Source organism: Mytilus edulis, chromosome 4 (assembly GCF_963676685.1).
Source record: "Mytilus edulis chromosome 4, xbMytEdul2.2, whole genome shotgun sequence".
Taxonomy (NCBI): domain Eukaryota; kingdom Metazoa; phylum Mollusca; class Bivalvia; order Mytilida; family Mytilidae; genus Mytilus; species Mytilus edulis.
Window position 1 is genome coordinate 38,084,581 of NC_092347.1, and position 17,129 is coordinate 38,101,709.

The window sequence follows — 17,129 nt, forward strand, 5'->3', positions numbered from 1 at the left end:
CATTTTTGTCCAAGTTTCCTCTAGGTTGCGTCAAAGGATCAAAAGGAAAGGTATGTTAAGATAAGATTGTGTGTTTGTATGCCTTTTTGTCCAAGTTTCCTCTAGGTGGCATCAAAGGATCCAACGGAAAGGTATGTTAAGATAAGATTGTGTGTTTGTATGCCTTTTTGTCCAAGTTTCCTCTAGGTGCCGTCAAAGGATCCAAGGGAAAGGTATGTTAAGATAAAATTGTGTGTTTGTATGCCTTTTTGTCCAAGTTTCTTCTAGGTGGCGTCAAAGGATCCAACGGAAAGGTATGTTAAGATAAGATTTTGTGTTTGTATGTATTTTTGTCCAAATTTCTTCTAGGTGGCGTCAAAGGATCCAACGGAAAGGTATGTTAAGATAAGATTGTGTTTTTGTATGTATTTTTGTCCAAGTTTCCTCTAGGTGCCGTCAAAGTATCCAAGGGAAAGGTATGTTAAGATAAGATTGTGTGTTTGTATGCCTTTTTGTCCAAGTTTCCTCTAGGTGCCGTCAAAGGATCCAACGGAAAGGTATGTTAAGATAAGATTGTGTGTTTGTATGCCTTTTTGTCCAAGTTTCCTCTAGGTGCCGTCAAAGGATCCAAGGGAAAGGTATGTTAAGATAAGATTGTGTGTTTGTATGTATTTTTGTCCAAGTTTCTTCTAGGTGCCATCAAAGGATCCAACGGAAAGGTATGTTAAGATAAGATTGTGTGTTTGTATGTATTTTTGTCCAAGTTTCCTCTAGGTGCCATCAAAGGATTGGACGGAAAGGTATGTAAAGATAAGATTGTGTGTTTGTATGTATTTTTGTCCAAGTTTCCTCTAGGTGCCGTCAAAGGATCCAACGAAAAGGTATGTTAAGATAAGATTGTGTGTTTGTATGCATTTTTGTCCAAATTTCCTCTAGGTGCCGTCAAAGGATCCAACGGAAAGGTATGTTAAGATAAGATTGTGTGTTTGTATGCCTTTTTCTCTAAATTTCCTCTAGGTGACGTCAAAGGATCAGACAGCAGGTATGTTAAGATAAGATTGTGTGTTTGTATGCCTTTTTCTCCAAATTTCCTTTAGGTGGCGTCAAAGGATCAGACAACAGGTATGTTAAGATAAGATTGTGTGTGTGTTTGTATGCCTTTTTGTCCAAGTTTCTTCTAGGTGGCGTCAAAGGATCCAACGGACAGGCATGTTAAGATGGATGAGCACAGATGAAAGTTCAGTCCTACACCTGGAGAAAGATGGTTTCATTTTAGTTACCAGATAATGATGTAAGTATTTTGTCATAACAATTGTATTTAAACTGTTTTAAAAAAAAATTTAGGTAATAAAAATCAGTTTTTCAAGTCTACTTGAAATTTTATTACAAAATTGTCATTAATTTCTTGTTCAAATTTATTCTCTAATGAAATATAATTCTAAAAGAATTATTGTATTTGTAAATAGACTGATCCCCCCAATTTAGGATTTGAAATAAAACAGGCATCACATTAATTTCTAATTTAATTATTACAACAAATAGACTTAATATTGACAATTTGGATATTTATTTACATATTTATTTACATTTTAATTGGGAAAATATGACTTTGTTTAGATTGTTTGTTCAAAATGTATTCATCAGATTGTTTTGGTTAGCCACCACATTCTGATAATTATCTGCATACATGTGATCATAATATTTCAGAATTAATGATGTGATCATAATATTTCAGAATTAATGATGTGATCATAATAAACAGTCTTCATAATACTGATTAAAAGATAAAATGAAAATGGTTAATGAATTACAGGCAAAAAGAGCAAAGACACAGAAAATTGCGCCATTGACACAGATCTGGATAAGAAGCTTAAAGGAATGTCCAAGTTTCAGTCGAGATGGCAGATGAGTAGCAACTCCATGGAAGATGTTTACTTAGATCTTCAACCAAGTCCGAGGCTTTGCCATGTAAGCAATCAAGCAGCAAGGATAGCAGCTGGAATGAAGATTAATTATTACATTGATCTTCAAACAAGTCTGAGGCTTTGTCATGAAAGAAATAATGCAAGTATATTCAAGCCAATTAATTCTGTACATTATCAGGGAAAATGTGATAAAATCTATATTAGGATTACATATAAGGCAACACACATTTTTGTTAATTTGCACATTTAAAACAAACAAAAATAGATGTTTATTAGTTTGATAAATGTTTTTCCGGTAGACGAATAAAATTTTATATCATTAAAAGTAAATCCTGATAGAACTTTTCACTTCAAGGGAGACTAGTACAATAAACAGCAAGAATGTTTCTTTCAGTGGGAGATAACTCACTATTACGCAATCAGAATACAGAATAGATTAATAAAAATTTAGGCTGGCATTTTAACAAATTTGTAAAATATATAATTTGTGTCAATTTTAATTCCTTTTTAGGTTATAAAACAGTGCCAATGTTTTCATGAAGGGGAGTAAGACTTGTGGTATAAGATATCTTAAATACAAGTAAGTATATAATTCCTCTATTTAAACAAATTTTATCATCATAAAACAAGTTTAAAGGATAAAAACGTGCACTAGGCTTAAAGTTGAAAGAGGTCAAATGGTTTTTGGTTGTTGACTAAAGGTTCTAAAATTTAAAATTGATCACACTGAATTCATTGTAAAGATTTGTATGCAGGCTTTGGCTAAACCACAAAATGAAGTACCAACAAAATAACAATTGTTCACCAAATGAGACGCTGAAAATGGCTCCGTTGATGTAGGTCAAGATATGAAGCTTGAAGGATCATTTATATTAACCAACAGAAGTCTTATAAATATAATTTAATTGATAATTTTAGTTTTTGCTCAAGAAGCCGGCCAGTCCAAGTTTCAGTCCAGATGGCAGATTAGTAGCAACTCCATGGAAGATGTTTACTTAAATCTTCAACCAAGTCGGAGGCTTTGCCATGTAAGCAATCAAGCAGCAAGGATAGCAGCTGGAATGAAGATTAATAAATACATTAATCTTCAAACAAGTCTGAGGCTTTGTCATGAAAGAAATAATGCAAGTATATTTAAGCCAATTAATTCTGTACATTATCAGGAAAAATGTGATAAAGTCTATAAGGATTATCTGTAAGGCAGCACATATTTTTGTTATTTTGCACGTTTACAACACACAAAAATAGATATTTATCAGTTTGATAAATGTTTTTCTGGTACAGGAATAAAATTTTATACCATGAAAAGTAAATCCTAATAGAATTTTTACTTCAAGGGAGACTAGTACAATAAACAGCAAGAATGTTTCTTTCATGTGGAGATAACTCACCTCACTATTACACAATCAGAATACAGAATAGATTAATAAAAATTTAGGCTGGTAATTTAACAAATTTGTAAAATATATAATTTGTGTCAATTTTAATTCCTTTTTAGGTTATAAAACAGTGCCAATGTTTTCATGAAGGGGAGTAAGACTTGTGGTATAAGATATCTTAAATACAAGTACGTATATAATTCCTCTATTTAAACAAATTTTATCATCATAAAACAAGTTTACAGGATAAAAACGTGCACTAGGCTTAAAGTTGAAAGAGGTCATATGGTTTTTTGTTGTTGACTAAAGGTTCTAAAATTTTAAATTGATCACACTGATGTTATCAAATTGTTAAGACTTGTATGCAGGCTTTAACTAAACCACGGAATGAAGTACCAACAAAATTACAATTGTTCACCAAATAAGACGCTGAAAATGGCCCCGTTGATGTAAGTCAGGATATAAAGCTTGAAGGAATATATGTCTTTTTCATTTATATTAACCAACAGAAGTCTTATAAATATAATTTAATTGATAATTTTAGTTTTTGTTCAAGAAGCCGGCCTGTCCAAGTTTCAGTCCAGATGGCAGATGAGTAGCAACTCCATGGAAGATGTTTACTTAAATCTTCAACCAAGTCTGAGGCTTTGCCATGTAAGCAATCAAGCAGCAAGGATAGCAGCTGGAATGAAGATTAATAATTACATTGATCTTCAAACAAGTCTGAGGCTTTGTCATGAAAGAAATGATGCAAGTATATTTAAACCAATTAATTCTGTACATTATCAGGAAAAATGTGATAAAGTCTATAAGGAATATCTGTAAGGCAACACACAATTTTGTTATTTTGCACATTTACAACACACAAAAATAGATATTTATCAGTTTGATAAATGTTTTTCTGGTACAGGAATAAAATTTTATACCATGAAAAGTAAATCCAAATAGAATTTTTACTTCAAGGGAGACTAGTACAATAAACAGCAAGAATGTTTCTTTCATGTGGAGATAACTCACCTCACTATTACACAATCAGAATACAGAATAGATTAATAAAAATTTAGGCTGGCAGTTTAACAAATTTGTAAAATATATAATTTGTGTCAATTTTAATTCCTTTTTAGGTTATAAAACAGTGCCAATGTTTTCATGAAGGGGAGTAAGACTTGTGGTATAAGATATCTTAAATACAAGTACGTATATAATTCCTCTATTTAAACAAATTTTATCATCATAAAACAAGTTTACAGGATAAAAACGTGCACTAGGCTTAAAGTTGAAAGAGGTCATATGGTTTTTTGTTGTTGACTAAAGGTTCTAAAATTTTAAATTGATCACACTGATGTTATTGTAAAGACTTGTATGCAGGCTTAAACTAAACCACGGAATGAAGTTCCAACAAAATTACAATTGTTCACCAAATAAGACGCTGAAAATGGCCCCGTTGATGTAGGTCAAGAATTTATGAAGCTTGAAGGAATATATGTCTATTTCATTTATATTAACCAACAGAAGTCTTATAAATATAATTTAATTGATAATTTTAGTTTTTGTTCAAGAAGCCGGCCAGTCCAAGTTTCAGTCCAGATGGCAGATGAGTAGCAACTCCATGGAAGATGTTTACTTAAATCTTCAACCAAGTCTGAGGCTTTGCCATGTAAGCAATCAAGCAGCAAGGATAGCAGCTGGAATGAAGATTAATAATTACATTGATCTTCAAACAAGTCTGAGGCTTTGTCATGAAAGAAATAATGCAAGTATATTTAAGCCAATTAATTCTGTACATTATCAGGGAAAATGTGAAAAGTCTATAAGGAATATCTGTAAGGCAACACATATTTTTGTTATTTTGCACATTTACAACACACAAAAATAGATATTTATCAGTTTGATAAATGTTTTTCTGGTACAGGAATAAAATTTTATACCATGAAAAGTAAATCCAAACAGAATTTTTACTTCAAGGAGACTAGTACAATAAACAGCAAGAATGTTTCTTTCATCGGGAGATAACTCATTATTACACAATCAGAATACAGAATAGATTAATAAAAATTTAGGCTGGCAATTTAACAAGTTTGTAAAATATATAATTTGTGTTAATTTTAATTCCTTTTTAGGTTATAAAACAGTGCCAATGTTTTCATGAAGGGTAGTAAGACTTGTGGTATAAGATATCTTAAATACAAGTAAGTATATAATTCCTCTATTTAAACAAATTTTATCATACTGTCAATAAAAAGAAACCGTCAGCTATCACTGGGCTTGAAAACTTTTGGTCAGTAGCTTTAATGTTTAATTTATTAGTACCAGTAATTGCAAATCATTTTTGCTATGTCAACTCCAACTAGATAGAGATCTTTGTCTGGTTTTATTGGTATTTTCATAGGCGGATCCAAAGGGAATCACTGAAGCTTGACTGGAACGCCCCCCCTTTAGGTCAGTCAGCGGGGCCCCCTTCCCCCTTTATGAAAAGTTCTGGATCCGCCACTGGTTTTGTAGATAAGTTAGTGTACAGGTCAGATATTTAACTTCAAAATGTCATTCACGCAAAATCTCCCCCTAAGGTGTCAAGGCTGACAGGGATTCTCACTCTTTGAGGTTTCAGATGTTGGAAAGTATTTCATATTTGTTGGTGTTGTTGGGATGTTGTCACATTGTGTTCTTTGCATCTTCTTTTACCTTAAGGAAGCTTGCTTGTCATTTTTTGGAATTTTGGTCAGATTTTCAGAATCCTCTAGTTTTATCCATTTGAGGATGCATTAACAAATTAAGCCTGGTGACCCCCATTTTTCTTTTTATAATTCATTTACATGTATGATAAGCTGTCTGTTAAAATCTTATAAAATTTTAATTACTTTTAAATAGTTTTTGAGGACTTGTAAATGATAAAAAGTCAAGAGAGAACATTTTCCCGCCAAAATTTCAATGGCTAATATCTCGAAAACAAGCAAGATGACCTATATATTTTTTTGCTCTTTTGATTCCTTTATTAATCCCCTATCAATATATATGCTAGTGTTTTGAAAAGTTAATTATTTTGAAACTGAGAAGCCAACTCCCTTAAAATGTTGTATATCTATTTTTATATATAATGTACATATAAATTAGTATACCAACAGTGATTCATTTTTTACTATTTTCAATGACTAAGCATTTTATTTTTCAGTTTAGCATTCCATCTTGTACTAACAGATTGATGTTGGAAATGGCTATTAGAGTTGACTTTAAAAAGTAAGAAAGAACTATTTTATAGATTTATAAAATTTTCTATTTAAGATCTTGTAAATTCCCATGTGATTTGTATAATCTTTTTACAATTTAATATTTTCTGGAATGACCTGTCAAGTTTTAGGAAGGGAAAAATTATTATTATGAAAAAGTCTCTGCTTTAATTGTTATTCCCAGTTTGCTATTTTTTGCCTATTTCAGTTTCTTAAAATACAGAAAATTGAAAAGTGTATTTCTTTTTCAGATAACTATTACTGTGGCTGAAGGATATAATTGTGTGATTAATTCTCCATACTCCTTAGAGATGTTGTGAAGGTTCTTAACATGTTGACAGCTGAGGACTCTCTTCACAAGACATCAGTTTTAACATCCCCATTCTGACACTGGACATGGCTTCCAATTTGTACTACCAAACAGATGCCTTACTTTTGCAAGGATTTTACTGCCAGTCTGAAGAAGACCAAGAGTGACCATATTTCCCTTAAGGGTCTTTCTAACTCTACTGAACAGTTTCCAATATGAACGGTTCATATAAATCTTGCATAAACAAGAGAAAGAATGTAGTTGATAAATTCTAAAATAATAAATGTAAAGATTCTCCATTTTCAACAACGGTGGAAGTTTTAATTAAGGTTAATGTATTGTGTTTTGAATTTTCACTCAACTTTCTTTTTCTCTCTACCATTAAATGCAATCGATTTTTATTATTGTGGCTCAACAGATAAAATGTTTCTTAAGTTAATATTTACATTGGTTAAGAATGGAGAATCTAAAAATAACAAAAATATTGAAAATAATTTAAGTATGGCAATGGTTTTATATGGAAATCAAAAATATTATTGTCAAAATTGGTTTAATGATACCATATAAGAGATTACATGTATCAATATGTAAGTTATCCTTATTTACTACCAGTCAGACATTTCTTGACTAAATATCAAGCCTATTGCTACAGGTACTCGACTCTATTGTAATTGATCATAAGTTTAACATTTTCAAGGGGAGGTAATGCACCTGTTTAATGCCTCATACTAGAAGTTTCTTTAGTGCACAGTTTACCAATATAACTAAGACATTCTCTTCTGTGATTTGAGCAGTACCAGAGTACTGGAACTGTTTTACAAAGCAACGGCCATTAAACTTTTCATGCATTGAGTTATGCTAAGCATCTTTGGCCGAATTTTTGACAAATCAAAAAAACAGGAGAATATTGATGAAACACCTTACTTTCAGGGAATGTAAAATAATATAGTTTCTGTAAAACAATAATTTGTGTACTATATGTACTTAAAGCTAGGTTCACACTGCTGATCAGATCAACTCGATCAAGCCCGATCAAGACAAATTACGTGATCGAGAGACTGGTCTGACTCCATCGACAAGAATGTTCGGGATAGTCTACCCTACTCGTCATTTATCTGACCATCTACCCGAGAGTTTTTGACATGTCAAAAACACTCAAGTAAGGAACGAGAAGCAAGTCCCTCGAGAAGAGATCGAGAATTCGTCGAGTAGTGGTCCAATTGAAAGGATCGTGTAGAGATAGAGATTGGTCGGAATACAACAAGATTTCTGATCAGTACTCGATTAGTCAAGCAAAGGTCGAAAAGGTCGAGTACTGATCGGAAATTTTGTTGTATTCCGACCAATCTCGATCTCTAAACAATCCTTTCCCAATCAATTCGACCACTACTCGACGAATTCTCAATCTCTTCTCGAGTGACTTGCTTCTCGGTCCTTACTCGATTGTTTTTGACATGTCAAAAACTCTCGGGTAGATGGTCAGATCGATGATGAGTAGGGTAGACTATCCCAAACATCCTTGTAGATGGAGTCAGACCAGTCTCCTGATCACGTAATTTGTCTTGATCGGGCTTGATTGAGTTGATCTGGTAGGCAGTGTGAACCTAGCTAAATGTAATGTAAAATTTTGTATATTATTGAATTACAAACCACCTTAACTTATTATTGTCCATATTTTGAGTTAGAGCCGATAGACTTTTCTATAATTTTGATATAATTTGTCCCATAAGTAGTGCACTACACCTTAAAAAATATCAAAACAAGTGTTATTTTTTTTTTATTTGTGTTTATTGTCTAAAAGAAATGCACTTTGAAATAACTGTTGGGCTTAAGAGAAGAGTTCAGTAAATGTAGATTCTACAATTTCCCTGATTAAGAGCTATGTACATAAAAGTTGAATTGGTTGAATTCCATTTTAAAGAGTTCACTTAGTCTGTAAAATATTCACTTTTATATGTAAATATGTGTTAGTCTAAATTGACCCCAACTTATTTTTAGTCTTTCATGCCCTAGGACCATGTTATAACTGTGTGGTGTGCTATTTGTAACTTTTCATTCCAGTTAAAGCGCATTAAATATTTAAGAAAGAATTATTTAGGCAAAATTGCTTCACAAATTTTAATTCGGTTGAAGAAAATCACAATTTTTTTATAAGCAACCCACCCCCCATCCCCAATTTTCATAAGTAATTTAGTTGCTGTTTTCCAGATTCCCTACAACATTATATATTTCACTTTCTATTCTTTGACTAATATTATATCATAACACATTATTGTCATATTCTCTGACTCTCCTCCCTTTCTTGAAGACAAAACTGAACAGAGTATTTGATTTCTATTTTGTTGACCATCAGAACTTTTCTTTTTATTATCCTTGCAAAAATACGATGCTTTTCAATTAAAGATGACGTAAATTTGCACTTTTATTGACGATTATCCAGTGACTGGAATTCACATGAACTAATTTTAGCAAATGCAAACACTGATTTATGATTTTTTGCATCTTGTTTACATGTTTGTACTAGAATTATAGTATGCAGCTTAGATATATCTGTAAACTTTTTAATTGAGAACAATTTTCACAAAACAAAAGCGAATTGTTTTACACCATGTACACTTTTTATTTGCTCATTGTTAAAGGCTGAACATTGACCTATAGTTGTTAATTTCTGTGTCATTTGGTCTCTTGTGGAGTGATGTCTCAAAATCATAGATCATCATAGCACATCGTCTTTTATTATATATTAAGTGAAAATACTTCTGGATCTTGAAGGTGCCTATAGCATAAAATCCACTAAAAAATATCCGCAAAAAGATAAGATTGATCTTTTAAAAGCACAATTATGCCATGTGAATAAATTTATCAGTTTTCACGAGCAAACTTGACAACATGTCATCCTTATATGTTAAAAGCAAGTAATTTAGAATGACTGGTGCCACATATTTTTAAATCCAAGATAATAGGTAGAAATAAATTTATTTTCTGCTGCCCTGTAAGTCAGAAATAGCGAGAACACTGGAAGAAACTCTCGGTGATGAGCAAAATTATTCTGTGTTCTAAATGTGTTTTGCAGTTTTATTTACACCCACAAGTTTTAAAAATTAAGAATTTGACAGATATTTCAAGAAATTTTTTATAGTGAAAACGCAGAACCCAAAAAGGCTATCATTGTTGCCTATGTAAATAATTACTTCATTTAAACCTAAAGCGAAATAACATCACTATATTTTTCGAGATATATTAGAATTAGGATAGGTAAATTAAAAAGCTACTAGGTAGTAAGCTGCATCAGAAGAAAATTGCTGATCATCATGAACAAATACCGGTGGTCTATATCAAATTTTTACTGTTTTTTGTCGAGCCTTTTAATTGAGAACGGCAGCGGCGGCAGCGTCCACAAATATTCACTCTGTGGTTAAAGTTTTTGAAATTTTAATAACTTTCTTAAACTATACTGAATTTCTACCAAACTTAGACAGAAGCTTGTTTATGATCATAAGAAAGTATCCAGAAGTAAATTTTGTAAAAATAAAATGCCATTTTTTCCGTATTTTACTTATAAATGGACTTAGTTTTTCTGCGAGGAAACATTACATTCACTCTGTGGTTAAATTTTTAAAAATTTTAATAACTTTCATAAACTATCCTTTATTTGTACCAAACTTGAACAGAAGCTTGTTTATGATCATAAGATAGTATCAAGAAGAAAATTTTGTAAAAATAAATTTCCACTTTTCCGTATTTTACTTATAAATGGACTTAGTTTTTTTGCCAGAAACAAAACATTCACTCTGTGGTTTAAGTTTTTAAAATTTTTATAATGTTCTTAAACTACCCTGGATTTCTACCAAACTAAGACAAAAGCTTGTTTCTGATCATAAGATATTATTCAGAAGTAAATTTTGTAAAAAAAAATCACTTTTTCTGTATTTTACTTATAAATGGACTTAGTTTTTCTTCCAGTTAACATTACATACAGTCTGCAGTTAAAGTTTATAAAACATTTATTAGATTCATAAACTATCCTGGATTTTTTACCAAACTTGGAAGCTTCTGTCAATCAAAAAACAGTATCGAGAGGGCAAATTTTATTGATGTTTTTCCTCATTTTTGTTGAGTCTGCGATTAACAACAAAAGTAGGCGAGACACTGGGTTCCGTGGAACCCTTACAAATTTTTTATTCTTATTTTCAAGGGGTAGGATTCTCTGTAAGAATCAGTATTCTGTCAAGGACCTTGTCTTTAGGCATTTCTCTTTGCATGCATTAAGGCATAAAAAAGGGGGGATTATTTCTAATTAAGTGACATTTGTGTATTTCTTATTGCATTATGTTGGCAAAATCTCCATAAAATTTTTAAATTAGGTAAAAATTAAGAGGCTATAAATTTTCTTAGTAACGTCAAATTAAATTTTCTGTACACTGTTCACATAAAACACATAACAGCTATGATAAAATCTTAATTTCAGCTTTTTCATATTTCATATAATTTTTATTTCCTCATACATCGGTGACAAACATATATAAATGAGACTTATCAAATCATCAGCTTCAGTCTTTAAATAGACCTAAATCAAACTTGATTTATCAAACACCTTGTTTTAAACTAAGCAGAACAGTTGAAATATGCTGGTCAATGCCCCATGTCCTCTGCAAATGGGATAACTGTTAAGAAAGTAATTAAATGATGAAGAATTATTCTTTGATCCAAAGAATTGAATATAAAAAGTAGGGGTATACAGTAATCAACTAATGCAAAGGTTATCTGATTTTATTTCAGAAAAAGTTTTTCATTTTATGATTGAAAAAATAAGGGGGTATAAAGGGGAGATAATTTTGACATAGAAGAAATTAGAATCCTGACTGTAAAAGTAGTTTGATATGAAAATTTCCATATTATTTTCCAAAACAGCATATGCTAGGGTTCTTTTGAATGGAAAATTTACAAAATAGGGTAAATTTCGAAAGTTATTGTTAATTGAAGAATAAATGAGAGGTTTCCTGATGTTGATGTTAACTTGATCTTTTGAGGAATATTTTTTATGCATTTGGTTCTTGCATAACCTCAATAAGTAAATTCATAGTTTCAAATTTCTGTTGAAATTGATAGCATATAAGATGGACAAGTTTTGGTTCCTACGGCACCCTCATCAGTATTAAAACTACAGAAGAGTACACAATTCCCAAATGGTAATGTGCACTTCACAATTTGTCACCATAAGAAGAAATTATAAATAGAGAGTGAAAGTAGGTATGAAAGTAAACTGGATCAAGAATGTTAAATAAAATATGTTTTTGCAAATTTGGACGACAATTAATTGCAATTATGTACCATTTCAACAATAGAAGTAGTATAGACTTGCAAATCCGTACCATTACATCACAGGAAGTAGTATGTTTGTCTGAGCGAAGCCAATTGGAAGTATGTACCTCTTAGTGAAGCTAATTGGGAGCATACCCTCTGTCTTGTTGCGAAGCCGATTGGAAGCAGTACATATATACCTCTGTCTGCAAAAGCTAATTAGAAGCAGTACCCCTGGCAGAGCGGTCCCAATTAGAGGCATGTAACTCTGAGGGAAGCCAATTGGAAGCATGTACCTCTGCAAAATTTGATTAAGCATTATTCAACAAATTTTATTTAACATTCTTTTTAAAGTTTGATTTCATACCAACTCTCATTTTCTATTTATAATTACTCCACTTGTTGACATTGTGACGTGCAAATTATCACTTCACCATTTTGTACTCGCCTGTGGTTTTTTATCCTGATGAAGATGCACTAGAAACAGAAACACGTAGATCTTTTTAAATTGCTACCGCACACCCGCAAGTATTGTTATAATTAAGGGCCAAATTTTTTAAAGTCAAAGGTGCATAATTTTAGTTTATGCACCTTTAAATGATAACTTAACTTACTGTAACTTTTTGACAGCCAAGGTTCCTCAAGATCTATAGGGAGGCTGATGTCAAGGGCATATGATACAGTAACAGGGGAGGTAATGACGTCGCTAATGTCAAATGTTACTTTTAACCATGTCAAATAGTTATACATTCAGACTGATTTAACTTGAAAATGAGTTCATGCACCCCTCTTTTTTAAAATGACATTAGGCTTGAAAATGTATCAAAATGATTTGTGCCAATTTGAAGAAATCACCAATGAAATTTTTTTAAATAAGATAAATATACAGCCAAAAATGATGTGGTTTATTTTTGTTTTTTTTTTACTAAAATCCGGTATAAAGATCATTTGTGCCAATTTGAAGAAATCACCAATGATATATTTAAATTAGATAATATAAACATCCAAAAATGACGTTTTTATTTTACTAAAATAATGAAATAGCTTGTAAGCACAGTAATATAAAACTTGGTTTTTTTTATTATCATTTTTTTTTTATTTAAATGTAAAATACAATAAATTAATTTAAAACCCCCACCTACGTAGTAGAGGGGCATTATGTTTTCTGGTCTGTGCGTCCGTTAACCTGTTTGTATGTTTTTTCGTTCGTCTGTTCGTCTGTCTGTCCCGCTTTAGGTTTAAGTTTTTGGTCAAGGTAGTTTTTGATGAAGTTGAAGTCCAATAAACTTAAAACTTAGTATCCCTAGTCCCAAATGATATGATCTTTCTAATTTTAATGCCAAATTAAAGTTTTGACCCCAATTTCACCCCCTACTGAACATAGAAAATGAAAGTGTAAAGTTCAGGTTAAAGTTTTTGGTCAAGGTAGTTTTTGATGAAGTTAAAGTCCATTCAACTTGAAACTTAGTACACATGCTCCCCATGATATGATCTTTCTAATTTTAATGCCAAATTAAACTTTTGATCCTAATTTCACGGTCCACTGAACATGGAAAATTATATTGTGAGTATTGATCCGTGTACTATGGACACATTCTTGTTTTAGTTAAATTGTCAGAGGATGGGGTAGAATCATTGGTTCTTAAGTTAATGAATTCATAAGAACTGACTTTGTAATCATATCAGTTTGTTAATTAATATTTGTGGTCTTGAAAAATAATGATATCTTTGAAATAAAATAATTACTTGTGGCACCAAATAGATTTTACTAGAAATTATTTTGTTATGAAGTAGTTTAAGTGAAAAAGGAAACCCTTTTTATTTCTTTGAACAGTTTTGAATTATGAACCTCATATATACTTTAAACATTTGATTTTAATAAATGAAGAAAAAAGTTGTGATAATTTTCAGTTTAAATTCAAATTGTAGATTTGAGATGATCAATTACGAAATTTGTTATTTTTCTCCCTAGTAAGCTTTAGATTAGAAAATCTTGAAAAAGAAAAAGAAAATAAAGTGTACTGGCAGTGAAAGGATTAATCATTTTAGAATGAATTCAAAAGTTTTCCAATGTTTATAGCTGCATACTAGGAATTGGTATTTGTTTACTTGACAAAAAGAGGATTTTTATTTTCAGTCTTCGGGTCATGTATTAAAAAATCGATTTCCAGAAAGTTGGCTTTTGAGGCTTGAACTTCTTTTCTTCACACTATTGAACACCAACCAAAAAGATAAACTAGTTTTCTCTGCCAATTAAAAGTGGTATGTTTACAAACAACTCGAAAAGATTTGCTATTTCAGTTATTGTTTGGAAATAGAATACTCTTTTACTTTGATAGAAACAGAAATCATCACTAATTCAATATCTCAAAACGGACATCATAAGGACTCCCCTGTGAGAATGTGGGAGCCTTATAGCTACAGTTTTCACTTTGTTGGCCGATCTACAATTTTTGTAAATGCAAAATCTCCAAAAATATCAATAGGTATATTTTTCACAGTTATTTTAATGTACATCATATGTCAATGTGCATATTATTTTTTGGTGGGAAAAAAAATCACACATTTTGAGAAACATTTTTTTTAAAATAAATTGCCAGTGTGAAAGGATTAGGTTCCATAAGTGCCCTTAATGACCCTAAAGATGAAAAGTGTTTCTAGTTGATGCTTATGTGCCAGAAAGTAAAATATTATCAAAACTTGGCCAGTAGCATCCTAATTATGTTGAAATTGTTTTTGTTTCTGTGAAAGTTAATTTCAACCACAATGAGGCCAAGGAAATAAAGAGATTAGGGTTCCACAAACTATATTCAAGTCTATAATTCATTTGTTAAAACAAACACAATGTATAGAAGTATGTTTTGTTGATGCATTGAAACCCTTTTAAATGTATAGCTATGTTTGTATTGTATCAGAATTATTTATTTGCTTATGTGACATGTGCCACACAAATGTGCTTGCCCAGTCTGAAATTGTCATTTTCTAGCTTTAATCCAAAAACCAGACTGATCGAGTGCTGGTATGCAGCAAATAAGAATGAATCAACAATACTGCAATGTATTTTGTACAACTAGTATATTCCTAATGATACCTTAGTGACCTTATCCTTCATGTAATTAAATCCTTTTCTTCCTTTTAATTGTAAGACGATATACTACAGTGACAAAAAAAAAAAACTACAGTGGCAAAAAATGTAGTTGCAATTTGATATTTTTTGATATAGTGAAAGCAGATAAGTTGTTATTTAGGCATTTTGTAGCATGATTTTGAAAAACTTCACTTTCTACCCAGAGTGTAAAGTTTCTTTTTATATACGCTAAATTATATATTTTAACATGATCGTGTATTTTGTTTTGATTAGTTTTCCTTTTTTTTATACTGTCCAAAGTATACCTCCTGACACAGTTCTTCCAAGCAATTAGTTTCAAAGCAGGTTTCCAACATTTTTTCACTACATATTCATTTTTTTTCAGCCTTTCGCAGTATAGCGAAAAAATACTGTCTTAAAGTTTCTCTCATATTTTATATGTGTCAATGATGTATGATTTGATCGGTCAGGTGACCTAATGTTTTGTTATGCTAATTTGTTTTTCGTGGGTTCGTGAAAAAATTGTCTAGGTGGTCATTCTAGCCGTAGACATCATACAGTTAAAACTTCCTTTTATGTATAAAAATTTGTCTTTTTATATAATTATAATCATGATGGAGTACGGCATCATTACCCAGAAACAGTTCTTGCATTGCTCCGTGACGCAGGTTTCCAAACTATTTGGTTTTTCCTGGGCGGCGAGTGTCTGTTTATGACGGGTATTCAAAATATGATATTTAACATTTGGAATGTTCTTGGATGTTAATAGATTTATTACTATTGTTGCCTGATGTATATTTTTTTTGTTCACCAAGTTGTGTGTATTAAAACTACTAAAATTAGTATATATATACTATTACTGTGTTATATGATGTTTGCATATATGTATATAAGATTATTGTATTGTATTGTATTGCATTACAAATTAAATGCTGGCTCTAGTCTGTCTGCACGTCAAAATGCATTTTTGAGTTGAGTCTAATTTAGTTGCCCAAAATTATTGTGTAGTTAGGACCATTAATTATCATTATAATGATTTTCTTTATGTGTATATATTTATGCTTATGAGTTGTTTTCATGTATATTGTATGTATAATAATTCCCTAGGCATAAAAGTATAACAGGAATTGATTGTCTTCTTGCGTATGTTTAATACATGTACATGTTGGCGTAGGAATTTTAACACCAAAAAATTTGGATTGTAAAGTGACATCTTAATGTATTTAGTTCTAGCCTGAACTTTCAACATTGTATTCTTTTAGGAATGTTTAAAGAACAAAGATTTTAATTTTGCATTTGGATATTAAATTAATTTTTATGTAGGAAAATAATGTCTATACAAACGATATTGTATTTTGACTTTTGTACCAAATATTTTATAGCCATAGTCCTAATCAAGGATTTGTATAGTAGCATCATACTATACAAATCCTTGTCCTAATGATAAGATTTCTTTTTTACTTACACATTTACAAATAAAATTATGTTTTCTTTTTCTCATTTCCCTAGTGAGGTCCAACACTAGAGTTTCGCTCGCATTAACAAATATAGTTTGTATAGTTATTCAAATGCATAAGGTTCACATGAGAGATTATTTTTCTAGTACCGGGACAAGTTGTTGAATTCATATTGTATAGTGTATGTTTATATTGATAATTTGTCATAAGTTTGTGTTGTGTTTTTCTTTGAGGAGTTAAAGGTTAAATGTATTTAGTGGTAAAGATCCTATGTTCTTCAAGCTGTCTGAGTTGTTGATAAAAATAAGATGTGGTATGATTGCCATTTAGACTCAACTCTCAACAAGAGACCAAATGACACTGAAATTAGCAACTATAGGTCACAGTATAGCCTTCAATAATAAGCAAAACCTATACCGCATAGTCAGCTATAAAAGGCCTTGAAATGACAAATGTAAAACAATTC

The 17,129-nt window shown here is 31.2% G+C and overlaps 3 long non-coding RNA genes across 3 annotated transcripts; all 3 read left to right on the forward strand.

The window, feature by feature from the left end:
• Window positions 1–320: 320 nt before the first annotated feature.
• On the forward strand, window positions 321–3,023 carry LOC139521843 (uncharacterized). Its single transcript, XR_011664076.1, has 4 exons — window positions 321–1,270; window positions 1,793–2,043; window positions 2,416–2,484; window positions 2,823–3,023. It is a non-coding gene; the product is annotated as an uncharacterized lncRNA (long non-coding RNA).
• A 360-nt stretch (window positions 3,024–3,383) lies between these two features.
• On the forward strand, window positions 3,384–5,054 carry LOC139521844 (uncharacterized). The gene is made up of 4 exons (XR_011664077.1): window positions 3,384–3,471; window positions 3,828–4,033; window positions 4,408–4,476; window positions 4,831–5,054. It is a non-coding gene; the product is annotated as an uncharacterized lncRNA (long non-coding RNA).
• A 349-nt stretch (window positions 5,055–5,403) lies between these two features.
• Window positions 5,404–7,766, forward strand: LOC139519644 (uncharacterized). The gene is made up of 3 exons (XR_011663638.1): window positions 5,404–5,472; window positions 6,453–6,517; window positions 6,759–7,766. It is a non-coding gene; the product is annotated as an uncharacterized lncRNA (long non-coding RNA).
• Window positions 7,767–17,129: the final 9,363 nt, after the last annotated feature.